At 49.9% G+C, this 21,157-nt stretch overlaps 25 non-coding genes and 3 pseudogenes across 25 annotated transcripts; all 28 read right to left on the bottom strand.

Annotated features, from left to right (window-relative positions):
• Positions 1 to 145: 145 nt before the first annotated feature.
• On the bottom strand, positions 146 to 309 carry LOC135022454 (U1 spliceosomal RNA). Its single transcript, XR_010219567.1, has one exon. It is a non-coding gene; the product is annotated as a U1 spliceosomal RNA (small nuclear RNA).
• Positions 310 to 983: 674 nt separating this feature from the next.
• On the bottom strand, positions 984 to 1,146 carry LOC135022611 (U1 spliceosomal RNA). Its single transcript, XR_010219709.1, has one exon. It is a non-coding gene; the product is annotated as a U1 spliceosomal RNA (small nuclear RNA).
• A 152-nt stretch (positions 1,147 to 1,298) lies between these two features.
• LOC135022485 (U1 spliceosomal RNA) lies at positions 1,299 to 1,462 on the bottom strand. Its single transcript, XR_010219597.1, has one exon. It is a non-coding gene; the product is annotated as a U1 spliceosomal RNA (small nuclear RNA).
• Positions 1,463 to 2,136: 674 nt separating this feature from the next.
• LOC135022544 (U1 spliceosomal RNA) lies at positions 2,137 to 2,299 on the bottom strand. The gene has a single exon (XR_010219658.1). It is a non-coding gene; the product is annotated as a U1 spliceosomal RNA (small nuclear RNA).
• Positions 2,300 to 2,451: 152 nt separating this feature from the next.
• LOC135022461 (U1 spliceosomal RNA) lies at positions 2,452 to 2,615 on the bottom strand. The gene has a single exon (XR_010219574.1). It is a non-coding gene; the product is annotated as a U1 spliceosomal RNA (small nuclear RNA).
• Positions 2,616 to 3,313: 698 nt separating this feature from the next.
• On the bottom strand, positions 3,314 to 3,449 carry LOC135022643 (U1 spliceosomal RNA; annotated as a pseudogene).
• A 152-nt stretch (positions 3,450 to 3,601) lies between these two features.
• On the bottom strand, positions 3,602 to 3,765 carry LOC135022478 (U1 spliceosomal RNA). Its single transcript, XR_010219591.1, has one exon. It is a non-coding gene; the product is annotated as a U1 spliceosomal RNA (small nuclear RNA).
• Positions 3,766 to 4,439: 674 nt separating this feature from the next.
• On the bottom strand, positions 4,440 to 4,602 carry LOC135022589 (U1 spliceosomal RNA). The gene has a single exon (XR_010219699.1). It is a non-coding gene; the product is annotated as a U1 spliceosomal RNA (small nuclear RNA).
• A 152-nt stretch (positions 4,603 to 4,754) lies between these two features.
• LOC135022722 (U1 spliceosomal RNA) lies at positions 4,755 to 4,918 on the bottom strand. The gene has a single exon (XR_010219795.1). It is a non-coding gene; the product is annotated as a U1 spliceosomal RNA (small nuclear RNA).
• A 674-nt stretch (positions 4,919 to 5,592) lies between these two features.
• Positions 5,593 to 5,755, bottom strand: LOC135022543 (U1 spliceosomal RNA). The gene has a single exon (XR_010219657.1). It is a non-coding gene; the product is annotated as a U1 spliceosomal RNA (small nuclear RNA).
• Positions 5,756 to 5,907: 152 nt separating this feature from the next.
• On the bottom strand, positions 5,908 to 6,071 carry LOC135022428 (U1 spliceosomal RNA). Its single transcript, XR_010219542.1, has one exon. It is a non-coding gene; the product is annotated as a U1 spliceosomal RNA (small nuclear RNA).
• Positions 6,072 to 6,742: 671 nt separating this feature from the next.
• Positions 6,743 to 6,905, bottom strand: LOC135022566 (U1 spliceosomal RNA). Its single transcript, XR_010219679.1, has one exon. It is a non-coding gene; the product is annotated as a U1 spliceosomal RNA (small nuclear RNA).
• Positions 6,906 to 7,057: 152 nt separating this feature from the next.
• Positions 7,058 to 7,221, bottom strand: LOC135022409 (U1 spliceosomal RNA). Its single transcript, XR_010219524.1, has one exon. It is a non-coding gene; the product is annotated as a U1 spliceosomal RNA (small nuclear RNA).
• A 3,239-nt stretch (positions 7,222 to 10,460) lies between these two features.
• On the bottom strand, positions 10,461 to 10,624 carry LOC135022401 (U1 spliceosomal RNA). The gene has a single exon (XR_010219516.1). It is a non-coding gene; the product is annotated as a U1 spliceosomal RNA (small nuclear RNA).
• A 670-nt stretch (positions 10,625 to 11,294) lies between these two features.
• LOC135022513 (U1 spliceosomal RNA) lies at positions 11,295 to 11,457 on the bottom strand. Its single transcript, XR_010219626.1, has one exon. It is a non-coding gene; the product is annotated as a U1 spliceosomal RNA (small nuclear RNA).
• A 142-nt stretch (positions 11,458 to 11,599) lies between these two features.
• LOC135022453 (U1 spliceosomal RNA) lies at positions 11,600 to 11,763 on the bottom strand. The gene has a single exon (XR_010219566.1). It is a non-coding gene; the product is annotated as a U1 spliceosomal RNA (small nuclear RNA).
• Positions 11,764 to 12,437: 674 nt separating this feature from the next.
• On the bottom strand, positions 12,438 to 12,600 carry LOC135022616 (U1 spliceosomal RNA). Its single transcript, XR_010219712.1, has one exon. It is a non-coding gene; the product is annotated as a U1 spliceosomal RNA (small nuclear RNA).
• A 152-nt stretch (positions 12,601 to 12,752) lies between these two features.
• LOC135022477 (U1 spliceosomal RNA) lies at positions 12,753 to 12,916 on the bottom strand. The gene has a single exon (XR_010219590.1). It is a non-coding gene; the product is annotated as a U1 spliceosomal RNA (small nuclear RNA).
• Positions 12,917 to 13,590: 674 nt separating this feature from the next.
• Positions 13,591 to 13,753, bottom strand: LOC135022565 (U1 spliceosomal RNA). The gene has a single exon (XR_010219678.1). It is a non-coding gene; the product is annotated as a U1 spliceosomal RNA (small nuclear RNA).
• A 152-nt stretch (positions 13,754 to 13,905) lies between these two features.
• Positions 13,906 to 14,069, bottom strand: LOC135022484 (U1 spliceosomal RNA). Its single transcript, XR_010219596.1, has one exon. It is a non-coding gene; the product is annotated as a U1 spliceosomal RNA (small nuclear RNA).
• A 698-nt stretch (positions 14,070 to 14,767) lies between these two features.
• LOC135022630 (U1 spliceosomal RNA) lies at positions 14,768 to 14,904 on the bottom strand (annotated as a pseudogene).
• Positions 14,905 to 15,056: 152 nt separating this feature from the next.
• Positions 15,057 to 15,220, bottom strand: LOC135022476 (U1 spliceosomal RNA). Its single transcript, XR_010219589.1, has one exon. It is a non-coding gene; the product is annotated as a U1 spliceosomal RNA (small nuclear RNA).
• A 674-nt stretch (positions 15,221 to 15,894) lies between these two features.
• Positions 15,895 to 16,057, bottom strand: LOC135022588 (U1 spliceosomal RNA). Its single transcript, XR_010219698.1, has one exon. It is a non-coding gene; the product is annotated as a U1 spliceosomal RNA (small nuclear RNA).
• A 152-nt stretch (positions 16,058 to 16,209) lies between these two features.
• On the bottom strand, positions 16,210 to 16,373 carry LOC135022732 (U1 spliceosomal RNA). The gene has a single exon (XR_010219805.1). It is a non-coding gene; the product is annotated as a U1 spliceosomal RNA (small nuclear RNA).
• Positions 16,374 to 17,047: 674 nt separating this feature from the next.
• On the bottom strand, positions 17,048 to 17,210 carry LOC135022542 (U1 spliceosomal RNA). The gene has a single exon (XR_010219656.1). It is a non-coding gene; the product is annotated as a U1 spliceosomal RNA (small nuclear RNA).
• A 152-nt stretch (positions 17,211 to 17,362) lies between these two features.
• On the bottom strand, positions 17,363 to 17,526 carry LOC135022427 (U1 spliceosomal RNA). Its single transcript, XR_010219541.1, has one exon. It is a non-coding gene; the product is annotated as a U1 spliceosomal RNA (small nuclear RNA).
• Positions 17,527 to 18,224: 698 nt separating this feature from the next.
• LOC135022633 (U1 spliceosomal RNA) lies at positions 18,225 to 18,360 on the bottom strand (annotated as a pseudogene).
• Positions 18,361 to 18,512: 152 nt separating this feature from the next.
• LOC135022430 (U1 spliceosomal RNA) lies at positions 18,513 to 18,676 on the bottom strand. Its single transcript, XR_010219544.1, has one exon. It is a non-coding gene; the product is annotated as a U1 spliceosomal RNA (small nuclear RNA).
• Positions 18,677 to 21,157: the final 2,481 nt, after the last annotated feature.

The following is a 21,157-nucleotide window of genomic DNA, read 5'->3' as shown; positions in this document are numbered from 1 at the left end:
TAGGAGTTGGGCTAGAGCTGGGGAGGGTCTCTGCTCGGGCACCCCCCTGTCAAGTGAAGGAGATCCAACTGAGGCAGCACAAGGGAACTCTCAAAAGAAGAACAAGGCTCTGAAACAAAGAAATCTGACTTTTACCAGAGCTGACCAGAGGAAAACACAAACACAGTCCCCCACTACCACAAATAAAGCAGTCGAGTTTCCCACATTTGGGGAAATCACAGGGGTCAGCATACCCAGAATGCAATGAATGAACCTCACCCTGGGAGAATAATCTTCATGACCATGGTATCTCCTATGCAAAATAAGTATGATTTGGGATAGAGCTGGGGAGGGCCGCTGCTCAGGCACATCTCTGTCAAGTTAAGGAGATTCAACTGAGGCAGCACAAGGGAACTCTCATCTAGGGACAACAACTGCAGGGAGAACACATATTTTCAGATGAACATGGGAGGGCAGACGGCTGCCTAATACTGAAGCACCCCCAAACAACAAACCAAATGCAACAACTAGTGCAAGCATTCCTGGGGGAAGGCCTGCCGCAGAGGGATTTGCATATGGTGATGTCATCCAAGCAGTGGGTCAAAGTTGGCTTCAACCCTCGTCTGCATATGAAAAGAGAAAAGGGGCGTGCAGGGCATGGTGGCCTTTTGCGGCGCTTGGCTGACCCCTAGTTTGCATTAAACACCTCCACCCTCCTTTGGTGTGGGGCTCATGTTGGCTATGCCCCAGCCCCTGAAGCATTCAAGCTGATTTCTTGCAGCAGCTGGGCACTGTAACAGCTCCAGAGCTGCTCTGTAAGGCAAGTAAAAGGGTCTGGGCCCTGCAGCACTACCTGTAGATCGCATTGTGCGTTGGAAGGCACAAAGTAAGCAGACAGGAGGAGAAGTCAGGATAGTGCGCAAGGGCATAGAAGGGAGCGGCTCAAGAAAAGAGAAGTGGAAACAGACAGCAAACTAGGCTGGAGAGAGACCTGAGACAAAGAGATCTGAATTATACGAGAGCCGACCAGGGGAAACACAAATTATGCAGTCAAGTTTCCCACATTTAGGGAAATCGCAGGGGCAGCACACCCAGAGTGCAATGGGTGAGCCTTGCCCTGGGAGAAGCACCTTCATAATCATAGTATCTCACCTGGCAGGTAAGTAGGAGTTGGGCTAGAGCTGGGGAGGGTCGCTGTTCGGGCACCCCCCTGTCAAGTGAAAGAGATCCAACTGAGGTAGCACAAGGGAACTCTCGAAAGAAGAACAAGGCTAGAGGAAGATCTGAGACAAAGAAATCTGACTTTTTCCAGAGCTGACCAGAGGAAAGCACAAACACAGTCCCCCACTACCACAAATAATGCTGTCGAGTTTCCCACATTTGGGGAAATCACAGGGGTCAGCATACCCAGAATGCAATGAATGAACCTCACCTTGGGAGAACAATCTTCATGACCATGGTATCGCCTATGCAAAATAAGTATGATTTGGGATAGGGCTGGGGAGGGCCGCTGCTCAGGCACATCTCTGTCAAGTAAAGGAGATTCAACTGAGGCAGCACAAGGGAACTCTCATCTTGGGACAACAACTGCAGGGAGAACATATATTTTCAGATGAACATGGGAGGGCAGAAGGCTGCCTAATACTGAAGCACCCCCAAACAACAAACCAAATGCAACAACTAGTGCAAGCATTCCTGGGGGAAGGCCTGCCGCAGATGGATTTGCATATGGTGATGTCATCCAAGCAGTGGGTCAAAGTTGGCTTCAACCCTCGTCTGCATATGAAAAGAGAAAAGGGGCGTGCAGGGCATGGTGGCCTTTTGCGGCGCTTGGCTGACCCCTAGTTTGCATTAAACACCTCCACCCTCCTTTGGTGTGGGGCTCATGTTGGCTATGCCCCAGCCCCTGAAGCATTCAAGCTGATTTCTTGCAGCAGCTGGGCACTGTAACAGCTCCAGAGCTGCTCTGTAAGGCAAGTAAAAGGGTCTGGGCCCTGCAGCACTACCTGTAGATCGCATTGTGCGTTGGAAGGCACAAAGTAAGCAGACAGGAGGAGAAGTCAGGATAGTGCGCAAGGGCATAGAAGGGAGCGGCTCAAGAAAAGAGAAGTGGAAACAGACAGCAAACTAGGCTGGAGAGAGACCTGAGACAAAGAGATCTGAATTATACGAGAGCCGACCAGGGGAAACACAAATTATGCAGTCAAGTTTCCCACATTTAGGGAAATCGCAGGGGCAGCACACCCAGAGTGCAATGGGTGAGCCTTGCCCTGGGAGAAGCACCTTCATGATCATAGTATCTCACCTGGCAGGTAAGTAGGAGTTGGGCTAGAGCTGGGGAGGGTCGCTGTTCGGGCACCCCCCTGTCAAGTGAAAGAGATCCAACTGAGGCAGCACAAGGGAACTCTCGAAAGAAGAACAAGGCTAGAGGAAGATCTGAGACAAAGAAATCTGACTTTTTCCAGAGCTGACCAGAGGAAAGCACAAACACAGTCCCCCACTACCACAAATAATGCAGTCGAGTTTCCCACATTTGGGGAAATCACAGGGGTCAGCATACCCAGAATGCAATGAATGAACCTCACCTTGGGAGAACAATCTTCATGACCATGGTATCGCCTATGCAAAATAAGTATGATTTGGGATAGGGCTGGGGAGGGCCGCTGCTCAGGCACATCTCTGTCAAGTAAAGGAGATTCAACTGAGGCAGCACAAGGGAACTCTCATCTGGGGACAACAACTGCAGGGAGAACACATATTTTCAGATGAACATGTGAGGGCAGAAGGCTGCCTAATACTGAAGCACCCCCAAACAACAAACCAAATGCAACAACTAGTGCAAGCATTCCTGGGGGAAGGCCTGCAGCAGATGGATTTGCATATGGTGATGTCATCCAAGCAGTGGGTCAAAGTTGGCTTCAACCCTCGTCTGCATATGAAAAGAGAAAAGGGGCGTGCAGGGCATGGCGGCCTTTTGCAGCGCTTGGATGACCCCTAGTTCGCATTACACACCTCCACCCTCCTTCGGTGTGGGGCTCATGTTGGCTATGCCCCAGCCCCTGAAGCATTCAAGCTGATTTCTTGCAGCAGCTGGGCACTGTAACTGCTCCAGAGCTACTCTGTAAGGCAAGTAAAAGGGTGTGGGCCCTGCAGCACTACCTGTAGTTCGCATTGTGCGTTGGAAGGCACGAAGTAAGCAGACGGGAGAAGTCAGGATAGTGCGCAAGGGCATAGAAGGGAGCGGCTCAAGAAAAGAGAAGTGGAAACAGACAGCAAACTAGGCTGGAGAGAGACCTGAGACAAAGAGATCTGAATTATACGAGAGCCGACGAGGGGAAACACAAATTATGCAGTCATGTTTCCCACATTTGGGGAAATCGCAGGAGCAGCACACCCAGAGTGCAATGGTTGAGCCTTGCCCTGGGAGAAGCACCTTCATGATCATAGTATCTCACCTGGCAGGTAAGTAGGAGTTGGGCTAGAGCTGGGGAGGGTCGCTGCTCGGGTTCCCCCCTGTGAAGTGAAGGAGATCCAACTGAGGCAGCACCAGGGAACTCTCGAAAGAAGAACAAGGCTAGAGGAAGATCTGAGACAAAGAAATCTGACTTTTACCAGAGCTGACCAGAGGAAAGCACAAACACAGTCTCCCACTACCACAAATAATGCAGTCAAGTTTCCCACATTTGGGGAAATCACAGGGGTCAGCATACCCAAAATGCAATGAATGAACCTCACCCTGGGAGAAAAATCTTCATGACCATGGTATCTCCTATGCAAAATAAGTATGATTTGGAATAGGGCTGGGGAGGGCCGCTGCTCATGCACATCTCTGTCAAGTAAAGGAGATTCAACTGAGGCAGCACAAGGGAACTCTCATCTTGGGACAACAACTGCAGGGAGAACATATATTTTCAGATGAACATGGGAGGGCAGAGGACTGCCTAATACTGAAGCACCCCCAAACAACAAACCAAATGCAACAACTAGTGCAAGCATTCCTGGGGGAAGGCCTGCCGCAGATGGATTTGCATATGGTGATGTCATCCAAGCAGTGGGTCAAAGTTGGCTTCAACCCTCGTCTGCATATGAAAAGAGAAAAGGGGCGTGCAGGGCATGGTGGCCTTTTGCGGCGCTTGGCTGACCCCTAGTTTGCATTAAACACCTCCACCCTCCTTTGGTGTGGGGCTCATGTTGGCTATGCCCCAGCCCCTGAAGCATTCAAGCTGATTTCTTGCAGCAGCTGGGCACTGTAACAGCTCCAGAGCTGCTCTGTAAGGCAAGTAAAAGGGTGTGGGCCCTGCAGCACTACCTGTAGTTCGCATTGTGCGTTGGAAGGCACAAAGTAAGCAGACAGGAGGAGAAGTCAGGATAGTGCGCAAGGGCATAGAAGTAAGCGGCTCAAGAAAAGAGAAGTGGAAACAGACAGCAAACTAGGCTGGAGAGAGACCTGAGACAAAGAGATCTGAATTATACGAGAGCCGACCAGGGGAAACACAAATTATACAGTCAAGTTTCCCACATTTGGGGAAATCGCAGGAGCAGCACACCCAGAGTGCAATGGGTTAGCCTTGCCCTGGGAGAAGCACCTTCATGATCATAGTATCTCACCTGGCAGGTAAGTAGGAGTTGGGCTAGAGCTGGGGAGGGTCGCTGCTAGGGTACCCCCCTGTAAAGTGAAGGAGATCCAATTAAGGCAGCACAAGGGAACTCTCGAAAGAAGAACAAGGCTAGAGGAAAATCTGAGACAAAGAAATCTGACTTTTACCAGAGCTGACCAGAGGAAAGCACAAACACAGTCCCCCACTACCACAAATAATGCAGTTGAGTTTCCCACATTTGGGGAAATCACAGGGGTCAGCATACCCAAAATGCAATGAATGAACCTCACCCTGGGAGAAAAATCTTCATGACCATGGTATCTCCTATGCAAAATAAGTATGATTTGGAATAGGGCTGGGGAGGGCCGCTGCTCATGCACATCTCTGTCAAGTAAAGGAGATTTAACTGAGGCAGCACAAGGGAACTCTCATCTGGGGACAACAACTGCAGGGAGAACACATATTTTCAGATGAACATGGGAGGGCAGAAGGCTGCCTAATACTGAAGCACCCCCAAACAACAAACCAAATGCAACAACTAGTGCAAGCATTCCTGGGGGAAGTTCTGCAGAAGACGGATTTGCATACGGTGATGTCATCCAAGCAGTGGGTCAAAGTTGGCTTCAACCCTCATCTGCATATGAAAAGAGAAAAGGGGCGTGCAGGGCATGGCGGCCTTTTGCGGTGCTTGGATGACCCCTAGTTCGCATTAAACACCTCCACCCTCCTTTGGTGTGGGGCTCATGTTGGCCATGCCCCATCCCCTGGAGCATTCAAGCTGATTTCTTGCAGCAGCTGGGCACTGTAACAGCTCCAGAGCTGCTCTGTAAGGCAAGTAAAAGGGTGTGGGCCCTGCAGCACTACCTGTAGTTTGCATTGTGCATTGGAAGGCACAAAGTAAGCAGACGGGAGGAGAAGTCAGGATAGTGCACAAGGGTATAGAAGGGAGCGGCTGAAGAAAAGAGAAGTGGAAACAGACAGCAAACTAGGCTGGAGAGAGACCTGAGACAAAGAGATCTGAATTATACGAGAGCCGACCAAGGGAAACACAAATTATGCAGTCAAGTTTCCCACATTTGGGGAAATCGCAGGGGCAGCACACCCAGAGTGCAATGGGTGAGCCTTGCCCTGGGAGAAGCACCTTCATGATCATAGTATCTCACCTGGCAGGTAAGTAGGAGTTGGGCTAGAGCTGGGGAGGGTCGCTGTTCGGGCACCCCCCTGTCAAGTGAAAGAGATCCAACTGAGGCAGCACAAGGGAACTCTCGAAAGAAGAACAAGGCTAGAGGAAGATCTGAGACAAAGAAATCTGACTTTTTCCAGAGCTGGCCAGAGGAAAGCACAAACACAGTCCCCCACTACCACAAATAATGCAGTCGAGTTTCCCACATTTGGGGAAATCACAGGGGTCAGCATACCCAGAATGCAATGAATGAACCTCACCCTGGGAGAACAATCTTCATGACCATGGTATCGCCTATGCAAAATAAGTATGATTTGGGATAGGGCTGGGGAGGGCCGCTGCTCAGGCACATCTCTGTCAAGTAAAGGAGATTCAACAGAGGCAGCACAAGGGAACTCTCATCTGGGGACAACAACTGCAGGGAGAACACATATTTTCAGATGAACATGTGAGGGCAGAAGGCTGCCTAATACTGAAGCACCCCCAAACAACAAACCAAATGCAACAACTAGTGCAAGCATTCCTGGGGGAAGGCCTGCAGCAGATGGATTTGCATATGGTGATGTCATCCAAGCAGTGGGTCAAAGATGGCTTCAACCCTCGTCTGCATATGAAAAGAGAAAAGGGGCGTGCAGGGCATGGCGGCCTTTTGCAGCGCTTGGATGACCCCTAGTTTGCATTACACACCTCCTCCCTCCTTCGGTGTGGGGCTCATGTTGGCTATGCCCCAGCCCCTGAAGCATTAAAGCTGATTTCTTGCAGCAGCTGGGCACTGTAACTGCTCCAGAGCTACTCTGTAAGGCAAGTAAAAGGGTGTGGGCCCTGCAGCACTACCTGTAGTTCGCATTGTGCGTTGGAAGGCACGAAGTAAGCAGACGGGAGAAGTCAGGATAGTGCGCAAGGGCATAGAAGGGAGCGGCTCAAGAAAAGAGAAGTGGAAACAGACAGCAAACTAGGCTGGAGAGAGACCTGAGACAAAGAGATCTGAATTATACGAGAGCCGACCAGGGGAAACACAAATTATGCAGTCAAGTTTCCCACATTTGGGGAAATCGCAGGAGCAGCACACCCAGAGTGCAATGGTTGAGCCTTGCCCTGGGAGAAGCACCTTCATGATCATAGTATCTCACCTGGCAGGTAAGTAGGAGTTGGGCTAGAGCTGGGGAGGGTCGCTGCTCGGGTTCCCCCCTGTGAAGTGAAGGAGATCCAACTGAAGCAGCACCAGGGAACTCTCGAAAGAAGAACAAGGCTAGAGGAAGATCTGAGACAAAGAAATCTGACTTTTACCAGAGCTGACCAGAGGAAAGCACAAACACAGTCCCCCACTACCACAAATAATGCAGTCGAGTTTCCCACATTTGGGAAAATCACAGGGGTCAGCATACCCAGAATGCAATGAATGAACCTAACCCTGGGAGAACAATCTTCATGACCATGGTATCTCCTATGCAAAATAAGTATGATTTGGGATAGGGCTGGTGAGGGCCGCTGCTCAGGCACATCTCTGTCAAGTAAAGGAGATTCAACTGAGGCAGCACAAGGGAACTCTCATCTGGGGACAACAACTGCAGGGAGACCACATCTTTTCAGATGAACATGGGAGGGCGAAGGCTGCCTAATACTGAAGCACCATCAAATATCAAACCATGGCCCTCATTCCGAGTTGATCGCTCGCAAGGCGATTTTAGCAGAGTTACACACGCTAAGCCGCCGCCTACTGGGAGTGAATCTTAGCTTCTTAAAATTGCGACCGATGTATTCGCAATATTGCGATTACAAACTACTTAGCAGTTTCAGAGTAGCTTCAGACTTACTCTGCATCTGCGATCAGTTCAGTGCTTGTCGTTCCTGGTTTGACGTCACAAACACTCCCAGAGTTCGCCCAGACACTCCCCCGTTTCTCCGGCCACTCCTGCGTTTTTTCCGGAAACTGTAGCGTTTTTTCCCACACGCCCATAAAACGGCCTGTTTCCGCCCAGTAACACCCATTTCCTGTCAATCACATTACGATCGCCGGAGCGAAGAAAAATCCGTGAGTAAAAATACTTTCTTCATTGTAAAATTACTTGGCGCAGTCGCAGTGCGAATATTGCGCATGCGTACTAAGCAGAATTTCACTGCGATGCGATGAAATTTACAGAGCGAACGACTCGGAATGAGGGCCCATATGCAACAACTAGTACAAGCACTCCTGGGGGAAGGTCTGCAGCAGACGGATTTGCATACGGTGATGTAAATCCAAGCAGTGGGCCAAAGTTGACTGGAACCCTCATCTGCATATGAAAAGAGAAAAGGGGCATGCAGGGCATGGCGGCCTTTTGCAGTGCTTGGATGACCCCTAGTTCGCATTAAACACCCCCACCCTCCTTTGGTGTGGGGCTCATGTTGGCCATGCCCCATCCCCTGATGCATTCAAGCTGATTTCTTGCAGCAGCTGGGCACTGTAACAGCTCCAGAGCTGTTCTGTAAGGCAAGTAAAAGTGTGTGGGCCCTGCAGCACCACCTGTTGTTCGCATTGTGCGTTGGAAGGCACAAATTAAGCAGACGGGAGGAGAAGTCAGGATAGTGCGCAAGGGCATTCTTTTCTCTTAGTCCGGGGGCAAGGCTTCAAAATGGGGTCTGCAATGGAGGAGACACAGGGGGCGTGGTCACAGCAGCTTTTCTCTACAGTCTGCACCAGCAGGAGCCTACACCATTTTTTATGATCACGCTGAACTGCAGTGCGACTGCAATTACAGCATGGTCAAGAAGGGAGGCGTCATGCTGGGTGGCCATGCCCTGTCACTGTGCAGGAGCCAGCACCGCTCACACACTAGTCCCCGGGTGCAGCCCCCAACCCCCGGGACACCCGGAGCAACAAAATGTAGATTCAGGCCACCAGGCCACGCCCCTACCTATGAAACCATGCCTCCTTTTTACCATTGCGCTGTTTATCTGCGCGCACTGCATTACAATCTCCCTCGCCACCTCTCTGGGTGTCACCAGTGATAGTGACACCTCTGCCATGCTTGTAGCAGCTGGTCCTAAGATCTACGCCTCAAGCCCTGAGTGTTTGCCCTTGTGACTTGTTGATCATCATAGCGAAGCAGATGCTTACAGAAAACTGCAGGGGCTTAGATTGAAAATAAAAACAATTGATGGGTATAAGGTAGAGAGGAGTGGGTTCGGTTCTCCGAGAACCGAATTCCCCACGAACTCCACGTGGTTTACATTGTTCCGAGGCAGGCTCGGTTGTTCCTGCCTGACTCGGAAAACCTGAACAAGGGAAAATGTCATCATCCCGCTGTCAGATTCTCGTGAGATTCGGATTCCATATAAAGAGCTGCGCGTTGCTGCCATTTTTACTCGTGCATTGAAGAGAGAGCGGAGAGGACGTGGCTATGTTCTCTCAGTGGAAATCTCAATATCAGTGCTCAGTATCAGTGGTTACTTATTGCTGCTCAGTAATACTAGTAGTGTGTCTCTCCTGCTCAGTGTCAGTTCTCAGTAGTATCCTCATCAGTGCTCAGTATCACTGCTCATTGTCTTGTGCTGCATTGTGGTGCTCAGCATACTACAGTACATTACTAATAGTCCAGTGCTGCATCTTGCTGCTCAGTGTCAGTTCTAGTATCCTCATCAGTGCTCACTATCACTGCTCATTGCATTGTGGTGTTCTGTATACTACAGTAACATAGTAATATAGTATATATAGAGGAGCGGGTTCGGTTCTCCGAGAACCGAATTCCCGACGAACTCCACGTGGTTTACACTGGTCCGAGGCAGGCTCGGTTGTTCCTGTCTGACTCGGAAAACCTGAACAAGGGAAAATGTCATCATCCCGCTGTCGGATTCTCGCGAGATTCGGATTCCATATAAAGAGCTGCGCGTTGCCGCCATTTTTACTCGTGCATTGAAGAGAGAGCGGAGAGGACGTGGCTATGTTCTCTCAGTGGAAATCTCAATATCAGTGCTCAGTATCAGTGGTTACTTATTGCTGCTCAGTAATACTAGTAGTGTGTCTCTCCTGCTCAGTGTCAGTTCTCAGTAGTATCCTCATCAGTGCTCAGTATCACTGCTCATTGTCTTGTGCTGCATTGTGGTGCTCAGCATACTACAGTACATTACTAATAGTCCAGTGCTGCATCTTGCTGCTCAGTGTCAGTTCTAGTATCCTCATCAGTGCTCACTATCACTGCTCATTACATTGTGGTGTTCTGTATACTACAGTAACATAGTAATATAGTAACATATGGTAACATAGTTTTTGAGGTTGAATAGAGGCAAATTGCCCATCGTGTTCAACCTGTTTTAAGTTGTGATGATTCTACATACTTGCTGAATAATGTTTTATGACTAGTTAGCTACTATAACTCATGTTACCCCCGGATTAACCATGTTGATATTTTAAGTATTATAACCTTGGATAGCTTTTTCATTCAGAAATGTATCCATTCCTTTTTTAAATCCAATTACAGAGTCCGCCATTACCACCTTCCCTGGCAGGGAATTCCACATCCTGATTGCCCTAACAGTGAAGATCATAGTATCTCACCTGGCAGGTAAGTAGGAGTTGGGCTAGAGCTGTGGAGGATTGCTGCTCGGGCACCCCCTGTCAAGTGAAGGAGATCCAACTGAGGCAGCACAAGGGAACTCTCGAAAGAAGAACAAGGCTAGAGGAAGATCTGAGACAAAGAAATCTGACTTTTACCAGAGCTGACCAGAGGAAAGCACAAACACAGTCCCCCACTACCACAAATAATGCAGTCGAGTTTCCCACATTTGGGGAAATCACAGGGGTCAGCATACCCAGAGTGCAATGAATGAACCTCACCCTGGGAGAACAATCTTCATGACCATGGTATCTCCTATGCAAAATAAGTATGATTTGGGATAGGGCTGGGGAGGGCCGCTGCTCAGGCACATCTCTGTCAAGTAAAGGAGATTCTACTGAGGCAGCACAAGGGAACTCTCATCTGGGGACAACAACTGCAGGGAGAACACATATTTTCAGATGAACATGGGAGGGCAGAAGGCTGCCTAATACTGAAGCACCCCCAAACAACAAACCAAATGCAACTACTAGTGCAAGCATTCCTGGGGGAAGGCCTGCAGCAGACGGATTTGCATATGGTGATGTCATCCAAGCAGTGGGTCAAAGTTGGCTTCAACCCTCGTCTGCATATGAAAATAAAAAAGGGGTGTGCAGGGCATGGCTGCCTTTTGCGGCGCTTGGATGACCCCTAGTTCGCATTAAACACCTCCACCCTCCTTCGGTGTGGGGCTCATGTTGGCTATGCCCCAGCCCCTGAAGCATTCAAGCTGATTTCTTGCAGCAGCTGGGCACTGTAACAGCTCCAGAGCTGCTCTGTAAAGCAAGTAAAAGGGTGTGGGCCCTGCAGCACTACCTGTAGTTTGCATTGTGCGTTGGAAGGCACAAAGTAAGCAGACGGGGAAGTCAGGATAGTGCACAAGGGCATAGAAGGGAGCGGCTGAAGAAAAGAGAAGTGGAAACAGACAGCAAACTAGGCTGGAGAGAGACCTGAGACAAAGAGATCTGAATTATACGAGAGCCGACCAGGGGAAACACAAATTATGCAGTCAAGTTTCCCACATTTGGGGAAATCGCAGGGGCAGCACACCCAGAGTGCAATGGGTGAGCCTTGCCCTGGGAGAAGCACCTTCATGATCATAGTATCTCACCTGGCAGGTAAGTAGGAGTTGGGCTAGAGCTGGGGAGGGTCTCTGCTCGGGCACCCCCCTGTCAAGTGAAGGAGATCCAACTGAGGCAGCACAAGGGAACTCTCAAAAGAAGAACAAGGCTCTGAAACAAAGAAATCTGACTTTTACCAGAGCTGACCAGAGGAAAACACAAACACAGTCCCCCACTACCACAAATAAAGCAGTCGAGTTTCCCACATTTGGGGAAATCACAGGGGTCAGCATACCCAGAATGCAATGAATGAACCTCACCCTGGGAGAATAATCTTCATGACCATGGTATCTCCTATGCAAAATAAGTATGATTTGGGATAGAGCTGGGGAGGGCCGCTGCTCAGGCACATCTCTGTCAAGTTAAGGAGATTCAACTGAGGCAGCACAAGGGAACTCTCATCTAGGGACAACAACTGCAGGGAGAACACATATTTTCAGATGAACATGGGAGGGCAGAAGGCTGCCTAATACTGAAGCACCCCCAAACAACAAACCAAATGCAACAACTAGTGCAAGCATTCCTGGGGGAAGGCCTGCCGCAGATGGATTTGCATATGGTGATGTCATCCAAGCAGTGGGTCAAAGTTGGCTTCAACCCTCGTCTGCATATGAAAACAGAAAAGGGGCGTGCAGGGCATGGTGGCCTTTTGCTGCGCTTGTCTGACCCCTAGTTTGCATTAAACACCTCCACCCTCCTTCGGTGTGGGGCTCATGTTGGCTATGCCCCAGCCCCTGAAGCATTCAAGCTGATTTCTTGCAGCAGCTTGGCACTGCAACAGCTCCAGAGCTGCTCTGTAAGGCAAGTAAAAGGGTGTGGGCCCTGCAGCACTACCTGTAGTTTGCATTGTGCATTGGAAGGCACAAAGTAAGCAGACGGGAGGAGAAGTCAGGATAGTGCACAAGGGTATAGAAGGGAGCGGCTGAAGAAAAGAGAAGTGGAAACAGACAGCAAACTAGGCTGGAGAGAGACCTGAGACAAAGAGATCTGAATTATACGAGAGCCGACCAGGGGAAACACAAATTATGCAGTCAAGTTTCCCACATTTGGGGAAATCGCAGGAGCAGCACACCCAGAGTACAATGGGTGAGCCTTGCCCTTGGAGAAGCACCTTCATGATCATAGTATCTCACCTGGCAGGTAAGTAGGAGTTGGGCTAGAGCTGGGGAGGGTCGCTGCTCGGGCACCCCCCTGTAAAGTGAAGGAGATCCAACTGAGGCAGCACAAGGGAACTCTCGAAAGAAGAACAAGGCTAAAGGAAAATCTGAGACAAAGAAATCTGACTTTTACCAGAGCTGACCAGAGGAAAGCACAAACACAGTCTCCCACTACCACAAATAATGCAGTCAAGTTTCCCACATTTGGGGAAATCACAGGGGTCAGCATACCCAAAATGCAATGAATGAACCTCACCCTGGGAGAAAAATCTTCATGACCATGGTATCTCCTATGCAAAATAAGTATGATTTGGAATAGGGCTGGGGAGGGCCGCTGCTCATGCACATCTCTGTCAAGTAAAGGAGATTCAACTGAGGCAGCACAAGGGAACTCTCATCTTGGGACAACAACTGCAGGGAGAACATATATTTTCAGATGAACATGGGAGGGCAGAAGGCTGCCTAATACTGAAGCACCCCCAAACAACAAACCAAATGCAACAACTAGTGCAAGCATTCCTGGGGGAAGGCCTGCCGCAGAGGGATTTGCATATGGTGATGTCATCCAAGCAGTGGGTCAAAGTTGGCTTCAACCCTCGTCTGCATATGAAAAGAGAAAAGGGGCGTGCAGGGCATGGTGGCCTTTTGCGGCGCTTGGCTGACCCCTAGTTTGCATTAAACACCTCCACCCTCCTTTGGTGTGGGGCTCATGTTGGCTATGCCCCAGCCCCTGAAGCATTCAAGCTGATTTCTTGCAGCAGCTGGGCACTGTAACAGCTCCAGAGCTGCTCTGTAAGGCAAGTAAAAGGGTCTGGGCCCTGCAGCACTACCTGTAGATCGCATTGTGCGTTGGAAGGCACAAAGTAAGCAGACAGGAGGAGAAGTCAGGATAGTGCGCAAGGGCATAGAAGGGAGCGGCTCAAGAAAAGAGAAGTGGAAACAGACAGCAAACTAGGCTGGAGAGAGACCTGAGACAAAGAGATCTGAATTATACGAGAGCCGACCAGGGGAAACACAAATTATGCAGTCAAGTTTCCCACATTTGGGGAAATCGCAGGGGCAGCACACCCAGAGTGCAATGGGTGAGCCTTGCCCTGGGAGAAGCACCTTCATAATCATAGTATCTCACCTGGCAGGTAAGTAGGAGTTGGGCTAGAGCTGGGGAGGGTCGCTGTTCGGGCACCCCCCTGTCAAGTGAAAGAGATCCAACTGAGGTAGCACAAGGGAACTCTCGAAAGAAGAACAAGGCTAGAGGAAGATCTGAGACAAAGAAATCTGACTTTTTCCAGAGCTGACCAGAGGAAAGCACAAACACAGTCCCCCACTACCACAAATAATGCTGTCGAGTTTCCCACATTTGGGGAAATCACAGGGGTCAGCATACCCAGAATGCAATGAATGAACCTCACCTTGGGAGAACAATCTTCATGACCATGGTATCGCCTATGCAAAATAAGTATGATTTGGGATAGGGCTGGGGAGGGCCGCTGCTCAGGCACATCTCTGTCAAGTAAAGGAGATTCAACTGAGGCAGCACAAGGGAACTCTCATCTGGGGACAACAACTGCAGGGAGAACACATATTTTCTGATGAACATGTGAGGGCAGAAGGCTGCCTAATACTGAAGCACCCCCAAACAACAAACCAAATGCAACAACTAGTGCAAGCATTCCTGGGGGAAGGCCTGCAGCAGATGGATTTGCATATGGTGATGTCATCCAAGCAGTGGGTCAAAGTTGGCTTCAACCCTCGTCTGCATATGAAAAGAGAAAAGGGGCGTGCAGGGCATGGCGGCCTTTTGCAGCGCTTGGATGACTCCTAGTTCGCATTACACACCTCCACCCTCCTTCGGTGTGGGGCTCATGTTGGCTATGCCCCAGCCCCTGAAGCATTCAAGCTGATTTCTTGCAGCAGCTGGGCACTGTAACTGCTCCAGAGCTACTCTGTAAGGCAAGTAAAAGGGTGTGGACCCTGCAGCACTACCTGTAGTTCGCATTGTGCGTTGGAAGGCACGAAGTAAGCAGACGGGAGAAGTCAGGATAGTGCGCAAGGGCATAGAAGGGAGCGGCTCAAGAAAAGAGAAGTGGAAACAGACAGCAAACTAGGCTGGAGAGAGACCTGAGACAAAGAGATCTGAATTATACGAGAGCCGACGAGGGGAAACACAAATTATGCAGTCAAGTTTCCCACATTTTGGGGAAATCGCAGGAGCAGCACACCCAGAGTGCAATGGTTGAGCCTTGCCCTGGGAGAAGCACCTTCATGATCATAGTATCTCACCTGGCAGGTAAGTAGGAGTTGGGCTAGAGCTGGGGAGGGTCGCTGCTCGGGTTCCCCCCTGTGAAGTGAAGGAGATCCAACTGAGGCAGCACCAGGGAACTCTTGAAAGAAGAACAAGGCTAGAGGAAGATCTGAGACAAAGAAATCTGACTTTTACCAGAGCTGACCAGAGGAAAGCACAAACACAGTCTCCCACTACCACAAATAATGCAGTCAAGTTTCCCACATTTGGGGAAATCACAGGGGTCAGCATACCCAAAATGCAATGAATGAACCTCACCCTGGGAGAAAAATCTTCATGACCATGGTATCTCCTATGCAAAATAAGTATGATTTGGAATAGGGCTGGGGAGGGCCGCTGCTCATGCACATCTCTGTCAAGTAAAGGAGATTCAACTGAGGCAGCACAAGGGAACTCTCATCTTGGGACAACAACTGCAGGGAGAACATATATTTTCAGATGAACATGGGAGGGCAGAAGACTGCCTAATACTGAAGCACCCCCAAACAACAAACCAAATGCAACAACTAGTGCAAGCATTCCTGGGGGAAGGCCTGCCGCAGATGGATTTGCATATGGTGATGTCATCCAAGCAGTGGGTCAAAGTTGGCTTCAACCCTCGTCTGCATATGAAAAGAGAAAAGGGGCGTGCAGGGCATGGTGGCCTTTTGCGGCGCTTGGCTGACCCCTAGTTTGCATTAAACACCTCCACCCTCCTTTGGTGTGGGGCTCATGTTGGCTATGCCCCAGCCCCTGAAGCATTCAAGCTGATTTCTTGCAGCAGCTGGGCACTGTAACAGCTCCAGAGCTGCTCTGTAAGGCAAGTAAAAGGGTGTGGGCCCTGCAGCACTACCTGTAGTTCGCATTGTGCGTTGGAAGGCACAAAGTAAGCAGACAGGAGGAGAAGTCAGGATAGTGCACAAGGGCATAGAAGGGAGCGGCTCAAGAAAAGAGAAGTGGAAACAGACAGCAAACTAGGCTGGAGAGAGACCTGAGACAAAGAGATCTGAATTATACGAGAGCCGACCAGGGGAAACACAAATTATACAGTCAAGTTTCCCACATTTGGGGAAATCGCAGGAGCAGCACACCCAGAGTGCAATGGGTTAGCCTTGCCCTGGGAGAAGCACCTTCATGATCATAGTATCTCACCTGGCAGGTAAGTAGGAGTTGGGCTAGAGCTGGGGAGGGTCGCTGCTCGGGTACCCCCCTGTAAAGTGAAGGAGATCCAACTAAGGCAGCACAAGGGAACTCTCGAAAGAAGAACAAGGCTAGAGGAAAATCTGAGACAAAGAAATCTGACTTTTACCAGAGCTGACCAGAGGAAAGCACAAACACAGTCCCCCACTACCACAAATAATGCAGCTGAGTTTCCCACATTTGGGGAAATCACAGGGGTCAGCATACCCAAAATGCAATGAATGAACCTCACCCTGGGAGAAAAATCTTCATGACCATGGTATCTCCTATGCAAAATAAGTATGATTTGGAATAGGGCTGGGGAGGGCCGCTGCTCATGCACATCTCTGTCAAGTAAAGGAGATTTAACTGAGGCAGCACAAGGGAACTCTCATCTGGGGACAACAACTGCAGGGAGAACACATATTTTCAGATGAACATGGGAGGGCAGAAGGCTGCCTAATACTGAAGCACCCCCAAACAACAAACCAAATGCAACAACTAGTGCAAGCATTCCTGGGGGAAGTTCTGCAGAAGACGGATTTGCATACGGTGATGTCATCCAAGCAGTGGGTCAAAGTTGGCTTCAACCCTCATCTGCATATGAAAAGAGAAAAGGGGCGTGCAGGGCATGGCGGCCTTTTGCGGTGCTTGGATGACCCCTAGTTCGCATTAAACACCTCCACCCTCCTTTGGTGTGGGGCTCATGTTGGCCATGCCCCATCCCCTGAAGCATTCAAGCTGATTTCTTGCAGCAGCTGGGCACTGTAACAGCTCCAGTGCTGCTCTGTAAGGCAAGTAAAAGGGTGTGGGCCCTGCAGCACTACCTGTAGTTTGCATTGTGCATTGGAAGGCACAAAGTAAGCAGACGGGAGGAGAAGTCAGGATAGTGCACAAGGGTATAGAAGGGAGCGGCTGAAGAAAAGAGAAGTGGAAACAGACAGCAAACTAGGCTGGAGAGAGACCTGAGACAAAGAGATCTGAATTATACGAGAGCCGACCAAGGGAAACACAAATTATGCAGTCAAGTTTCCCACATTTGGGGAAATCGCAGGGGCAGCACACCCAGAGTGCAATGGGTGAGCCTTGCCCTGGGAGAAGCACCTTCATGATCATAGTATCTCACCTGGCAGGTAAGTAGGAGTTGGGCTAGAGCTGGGGAGGGTCGCTGTTCGGGCACCCCCCTGTCAAGTGAAAGAGATCCAACTGAGGCAGCACAAGGGAACTCTCGAAAGAAGAACAAGGCTAGAGGAAGATCTGAGACAAAGAAATCTGACTTTTTCCAGAGCTGGCCAGAGGAAAGCACAAACACAGTCCCCCACTACCACAAATAATGCAGTCGAGTTTCCCACATTTGGGGAAATCACAGGGGTCAGCATACCCAGAATGCAATGAATGAACCTCACCCTGGGAGAACAATCTTCATGACCATGGTATCGCCTATGCAAAATAAGTATGATTTGGGATAGGGCTGGGGAGGGCCGCTTCTCAGGCACATCTCTGTCAAGTAAAGGAGATTCAACTGAGGCAGCACAAGGGAACTCTCATCTGGGGACAACAACTGCAGGGAGAACACATATTTTCAGATGAACATGTGAGGGCAGAAGGCTGCCTAATACTGAAGCACCCCCAAACAACAAACCAAATGCAACAACTAGTGCAAGCATTCCTGGGGGAAGGCCTGCAGCAGATGGATTTGCATATGGTGATGTCATCCAAGCAGTGGGTCAAAGTTGGCTTCAACCCTCGTCTGCATATGAAAAGAGAAAAGGGGCGTGCAGGGCATGGCGGCCTTTTGCAGTGCTTGGATGACCCCTAGTTTGCATTACACACCTCCTCCCTCCTTCGGTGTGGGGCTCATGTTGGCTATGCCCCAGCCCCTGAAGCATTCAAGCTGATTTCTTGCAGCAGCTGGGCACTGTAACTGCTCCAGAGCTACTCTGTAAGGCAAGTAAAAGGGTGTGGGCCCTGCAGCACTACCTGTAGTTCGCATTGTGCGTTGGAAGGCACGAAGTAAGCAGACGGGAGAAGTCAGGATAGTGCGCAAGGGCATAGAAGGGAGCGGCTCAAGAAAAGAGAAGTGGAAACAGACAGCAAACTAGGCTGGAGAGAGACCTGAGACAAAGAGATCTGAATTATACGAGAGCCGACGAGGGGAAACACAAATTATGCAGTCAAGTTTCCCACATTTGGGGAAATCGCAAGAGCAGCACACCCAGAGTGCAATGGTTGAGCCTTGCCCTGGGAGAAGCACCTTCATGATCATAGTATCTCACCTGGCAGGTAAGTAGGAGTTGGGCTAGAGCTGGGGAGGGTCGCTGCTCGGGTTCCCCCCTGTGAAGTGAAGGAGATCCAACTGAAGCAGCACCAGGGAACTCTCGAAAGAAGAACAAGGCTAGAGGAAGATCTGAGACAAAGAAATCTGACTTTTACCAGAGCTGACCAGAGGAAAGCACAAACACAGTCCGCCACTACCACAAATAATGCAGTCGAGTTTCCCACATTTGGGAAAATCACAGGGGTCAGCATACCCAGAATGCAATGAATGAACCTCACCCTGGGAGAACAATCTTCATGACCATGGTATCTCCTATGCAAAATAAGTATGATTTGGGATAGGGCTGGTGAGGGCCGCTGCTCAGGCACATCTCTGTCAAGTAAAGGAGATTCAACTGAGGCAGCACAAGGGAACTCTCATCTTGGGACAACAACTGCAGGGAGACCACATCTTTTCAGATGAACATGGGAGGGCGGAAGGCAGCCTAATACTGAAGCACCATCAAATATCAAACCATGGCCCTCATTCCGAGTTGATCGCTCGCAAGGCGATTTTAGCAGAGTTACACACGCTAAGCCGCCGCCTACTGGGAGTGAATCTTAGCTTCTTAAAATTGCGACCGATGTATTCGCAATATTGCGATTACAAACTACTTAGCAGTTTCAGAGTAGCTTCAGACTTACTCGGCATCTGCGATCAGTTCAGTGCTTGTCGTTCCTGGTTTGACGTCACAAACACTCCCAGAGTTCGCCCAGACACTCCCCCGTTTCTCCGGCCACTCCTGCGTTTTTTCCGGAAACTGTAGCGTTTTTTCCCACACGCCCATAAAACGGCCTGTTTCCGCCCAGTAACACCCATTTCCTGTCAATCACATTACGATCGCCGGAGCGAAGAAAAAGCCGTGAGTAAAAATACTTTCTTCATTGTAAAATTACTTGGCGCAGTCGCAGTGCGAATATTGCGCATGCGTACTAAGCAGAATTTCACTGCGATGCGATGAAATTTACAGAGCGAACGACTCGGAATGAGGGCCCATATGCAACAACTAGTACAAGCACTCCTGGGGGAAGGTCTGCAGCAGACGGATTTGCATACGGTGATGTAAATCCAAGCAGTGGGCCAAAGTTGACTGGAACCCTCATCTGCATATGAAAAGAGAAAAGGGGCATGCAGGGCATGGCGGCCTTTTGCAGTGCTTGGATGACCCCTAGTTCGCATTAAACACCTCCACCCTCCTTTGGTGTGGGGCTCATGTTGGCCATGCCCCATCCCCTGATGCATTCAAGCTGATTTCTTGCAGCAGCTGGGCACTGTAACAGCTCCAGAGCTGTTCTGTAAGGCAAGTAAAAGGGTGTGGGCCCTGCAGCACCACCTCTTGTTCGCATTGTGCGTTGGAAGGCACAAATTAAGCAGACGGGAGGAGAAGTCAGGATAGTGCGCAAGGGCATTCTTTTCTCTTAGTCCGGGGGCAAGGCTTCAAAATGGGGTCTGCAACGGAGGAGACACAGGGGGCGTGGTCACAGCAGCTTTTCTCTACAGTCTGCACCAGCAGGAGCCTACACCATTTTTTATGATCACGCTGAACTGCAGTGCGACTGCAATTACAGCATGGTCAAGAAGGGAGGCGTCATGCTGGGTGGCCATGCCCTGTCACTGTGCAGGAGCCAGCACCGCTCACACACTAGTCCCCGGGTGCAGCCCCCAACCCCCGGGACACCCGGAGCAACAAAATGTAGATTCAGGCCACCAGGCCACGCCCCTACCTATGAAACCATGCCTCCTTTTTACCATTGCGCTGTTTATCTGCGCGCACTGCATTACAATCTCCCTCGCCACCTCTCTGGGTGTCACCAGTGATAGTGACACCTCTGCCATGCTTGTAGCAGCTGGTCCTAAGATCTACGCCTCAAGCCCTGAGTGTTTGCCCTTGTGACTTGTTGATCATCATAGCGAAGCAGATGCTTACAGAAAACTGCAGGGGCTTAGATTGAAAATAAAAACAATTGATGGGTATAAGGTAGAGAGGAGCGGGTTCGGTTCTCCGAGAACCGAATTCCCCACGAACTCCACGTGGTTTACATTGGTCCGAGGCAGGCTCGGTTGTTCCTGCCTGACTCGGAAAACCTGAACAAGGGAAAATGTCATCATCCCGCTGTCAGATTCTCGTGAGATTCGGATTCCATATAAAGAGCTGCGCGTTGCTGCCATTTTTACTCGTGCATTGAAGAGAGAGCGGAGAGGACGTGGCTATGTTCTCTCAGTGGAAATCTCAATATCTGTGCTCAGTATCAGTGGTTACTTATTGCTGCTCAGTAATACTAGTAGTGTGTCTCTCCTGCTCAGTGTCAGTTCTCAGTAGTATCCTCATCAGTGCTCAGTATCACTGCTCATTGTCTTGTGCTGCATTGTGGTGCTCAGCATACTACAGTACATTACTAATAGTCCAGTGCTGCATCTTGCTGCTCAGTGTCAGTTCTAGTATCCTCATCAGTGCTCACTATCACTGCTCATTGCATTGTGGTGTTCTGTATACTACAGTAACATAGTAATATAGTATATATAGAGGAGCGGGTTCGGTTCTCCGAGAACCGAATTCCCGACGAACTCCACGTGGTTTACACTGGTCCGAGGCAGGCTCGGTTGTTCCCGCCTGACTCGGAAAACCTGAACAAGGGAAAATGTCATCATCCCGCTGTCGGATTCTCGCGAGATTCGGATTCCATATAAAGAGCTGCGCGTTGCCGCCATTTTTACTCGTGCATTGAAGAGAGAGCGGAGAGGACGTGGCTATGTTCTCTCAGTGGAAATCT

The sequence above is a fragment of the Pseudophryne corroboree genome, unplaced genomic scaffold (genome assembly GCF_028390025.1).
Source record: "Pseudophryne corroboree isolate aPseCor3 unplaced genomic scaffold, aPseCor3.hap2 scaffold_388, whole genome shotgun sequence".
Classification (NCBI taxonomy): Eukaryota; Metazoa; Chordata; class Amphibia; order Anura; family Myobatrachidae; genus Pseudophryne; species Pseudophryne corroboree.
This window is presented reverse-complemented; position numbering and strand designations above follow the sequence as displayed.